Raw genomic sequence first — 4,198 nt, 5'->3', positions numbered from 1 at the left:
CTTGCAGCTCAAACTGACTTTGTAGTCTAGCATGTTTTCCTACAGCACCAAACCTGAATCAAGAGCACTTTGCAAATACAAGAAATTTTATTCAATCAATAGTTAATAAAAATGTGCCATCAATTCTTTGTAGCTAGATGAATGGCTATACAAAGGATACGGTCATCTTTGAAGATAGTTGTTACTGATTTCATTGTAGGCTGTCTTTTCATAGTCTCTCCCAAGAAGCAGATTCACAGTTAAAGTAAAGACTGAGTTAAGCAAGAACAAGTCACATGGAAAGTTCAGTGGATGTGAGGAAGCTCTATGTAAACAAAAAACTATAGGCAGAAGAGAAGCAAAAATGAGAATCAAGATAATTAGGAACATATCATGATATAAGGTGAATCTTAGATACTAGCAATAGATTTGACTACAGTCAAAAGTGTGGAGAGAAAAGTGTGCATTCAGACAGAAAAGGAAATTAAATTCATAAAAACTGGGCAGGATACGTGTTATATGGAATCTGGCCTATGCTGTAAGTATTGACATTCTGTGTATACCAAACCAGACCTAACAAGACCTGGAAGGCTTGACGGCACACGTTAATGAACCTGTATTATGATAAACACTGGACTTTGGATCACATGATCTGCAATTCAATTCTGCCAGCTACTCTGTAGGAAGAAAAAAAAGAGGATTTCTGCTTCCATAAAGTTGTAAAGCTTCAGAAACCCTAAACGAAATCACTATGAGTTAGAAGTTATTTGACAGCACGTAACAACAGCAGCCTTTCTCCTAACCGAAATCAAACAACATATTGCATTAGGCATATCTGCTGCATATGACCTCTTTAAAGTGTTCCAGAGTAAAGATGTTAGTTTGAGGACTAAGGTGAGCCTAACCCAAACATAGCACTTTCAATAGCTTCATATGCATGTGAAAGTTGAATAAGGAATAAGGGAGACTGTGGACAAATTGATGTATTTGAGAAGAATACTAAAAGTACCATGGAACACCAGAAAAACAAACAAATCTGTGATGGATGAAGTGCAGCACCATTATAAGTCAGTATGGTGAGATTTTATGTCTCTAATTTCAGACAGATTTTCAGGAGGGACCAGTCCCTGGAGAAGGACATCATGGTTGGCAAAGTGGAAAGTCATTGAAAAGAGGAAGACCCTTAGAGAGATTGGTTGGTACAGTGGAAGCATCAATGGGCTCAAGCTTTACAATAAGGATGGCACAGGACTGGCATAGTTTTGTGCATAGGGTCACTATTAGTCAGAACTAACTCAAAGGCACCTAACAACAGCAGCAACATTTCATTCATATTTCATAACATCAGGTTCATTGTTTGCACTAACACAAATCAAGCGATTTGCATTTGTTAGTTTTAGCCTTTACTTCTGCTTACTGTTAAGTTTTTGTTGTTGTTGTTTGTTTTTGTTTGTTTGTTTTTTATTGTGAATTGTATGAATGTTCACAAATAAGATCATCAGTTTAACATTCAACAAATCATACACTATGTTCCACCTCAATGATTACAATCCACTCCAGGCAACAACTGTAATCTCACTTCCTCCCTGTGATTCCTATTTGCATTTCACCTACCTTCCTACCCCTTCTCAACTTTGTCCTTCAAAAAATGTTGCCTTTTTTTATTTTGAATGGTTGGCCATTCCATGGTGAGCATACTTTGCTAGTGTCGGTGTCTGCCCCGCTATAAACCTATCTACTGCTTGGCTAACAATTTGGCCACAAGGGTTAGCTTCTTTTCAGACCTGAACAGCGGTCAAGAGCCATGGTATCAGGCTCCTCCAGTCTCTTTCTCACCAGTAAATCTGGTCCTTATTATTATTAGATAATTTTGAGTTTTGTTGCACATTTTTTCCCACTGTATCGGGGACCATCTACTGTGATTCCTTTTAGACCAATTAATAGTGATAGCTGGGCACCATCTTGTTCTGATCTCAGATTCGTGAAGACTGATGTTCATATGTCTCATTAGTCCATTGGACTAATTGAGTCTAAGCTTCTTCAATGCTTATCATTCTTCTTTCTTTCACACATTGAGAGACCAATAGGTACACCTTAGATGGCCACTTATGAGCTTTCAAGATCCCAGATGCAACTTACCCAAGCAGGATATAGAACATTGTCTTTGTGAACTATGTTATGCCTATTGACAATGGTTTCCCCTGAGACTATGGTCCTGAGCCCCCAGACCCATTAACTCATGGTCTTAAGATGTTAGATAATATTTAAGAAGCTTTCATCATTCTGCCCACTGTATGCTCCACCACATTTACAGTTGTGTTTGCAAGAAAGGTAAATTCTCATATATAAATCTCCTCTTCCAAACTCATGTAGTTTCTTAAATGAAGAGTATACATCCATTGATATAGTTCCTCAGTTTTAATTACTAATTACTTCATGTAATGGGGCATTTATTATCATTAGTGGTGAGGCAGTTTGGGCAAAACTCATTATTGGGCCATCAAGTGTGGCTCCAAATGGACTTTTTCTGCCCTCAGTTAAGTTAACCTTGTTCCCTCTTCTTCTTAGCTCTCCTTCTGTAGTCTGTATTAATTGTCATTTTTATTTTTATTATTTTCTTTTCCTCTTAAGGTTAATGTTCCTCAGAAATTATTCCTGGCTATTTTTCTATCATTATTCTTTGTGTGTTTTTCTTTGAGGAACATTATAAAATACCATTGTTTCCATAGTACGTACACACAAATGTGTGTGTATGGGTGTGTGAGTACATATATGCAGTTTATCCACATTATTTATGGGCCATACATATTTTTTAATTCACCTGGTTGTTTCTGTTTTTGTTTAAAGTCACCAAAGCCGAACTCTATAGAATTTCTAAGGAACAGAATGTTGATGAGTTTGAAAGCCAATCTTGTGACTAACAGCCCAGTGCTTATCTGCCAGCACCACACCAAGACTCCACATGTAATAATTAAGGATTTGTGTCAACTTGATTGGACCAGGGATCTCAGTGGTTTGGCAATTGAGATGTAGCTATCACCCATAATGCAATTTGATGTGATAAACCAATAAAAGGATTATGTTGGATTTGTTGTTGTTGTTAAGTTGTTAAGTTGCTGAGTTGATTCTAACTCATAGTTATCCTGTACAGCATTTGCAAGGAATTTATGGTGGGTTTGAGCCATTAACCTTGTGGTTTTGCTTATCCTACAGTACTACCCCAGGACTCCACCACCTTTAATCTCACCATAGCCCTGATCCAATTTATGGATAAATCACATGCAACACTTTTTATCCTACAAGAGATCAAAGGAAAGAGAGTTGAGCAGAGAAGGAGGGACCTACTACCCTCAAAAAAGAAGAGTCAGTTATGGAATGTGGACCTGGGGTCCCAGCACAGTGAAATTTGTAGATCCTGGTGAAGATTAATGCCAAGACTTATGCAGACTTCCAAGGAATACTGGGCCTATAGAGACTGAAAGGAGACAAGAAACTTTACCCAAAGCCAACAACGAGAATGCCATCCACAAGAGCCAGCACTATGAATTTGAACTTCTAACCTCCTAAACTGTGAGAGAATAAATTCCCAATTGATAGTCACCTTGAGTTATTTCTGTTATAGCAGCATTAGAAAACTAAGACACCATGAATCCACTTACTCACTAAAATGTGTTTCTAGCCCCAACTCAATCCTCATGGCTCTAAAGAGATCATTCATGGATAAGTGCTAGGTTGCAAACATTTTAAGTCATCTAGCATGTGTATTACTCATTGAGGTAAAAATGACAACATTCATTCTTCTTGTTTTAAATATTATATTGTTAACAAGTGTCTTCTGTGGTCTATATAGACCATTCTTTTAATATTTTTATGATTTTTTTGGTGATTTCTCTGCTGAAAATGGTCCCCAGGCAAGGTGCAGAAGAATTATTCAGTGTCCTTTAGCACAAGAAGGTACATCATGTAGAAAATATGTGTGTTCTACAAGCTTTGTTCAGGCATCAGGTCTATTCCTGATGACTGTGACTTCAATGTTAATCAATCATTAAAGTATATTAACTAAGGTGTCTTTAAAAGTAACACACATTAAACAAAATTATGTACCAATTAGTGGACAAAAATGTGAAAAATGGATCACTATACCAGAAACCTGAATTTCACCCAGAGCAATGAGTACTCACTCAGTGTTTATGGTGACTTTGTAGGATGTGTCTGCTGT

The sequence above is a fragment of the Chrysochloris asiatica genome, unplaced genomic scaffold, assembly GCF_000296735.1.
Source record: "Chrysochloris asiatica unplaced genomic scaffold, ChrAsi1.0 scaffold00058, whole genome shotgun sequence".
NCBI lineage: Eukaryota > Metazoa > Chordata > Mammalia > Afrosoricida > Chrysochloridae > Chrysochloris > Chrysochloris asiatica.
The sequence above is the reverse complement of the archived record's forward strand: the minus strand, read 5'-3'. Positions refer to the sequence as shown.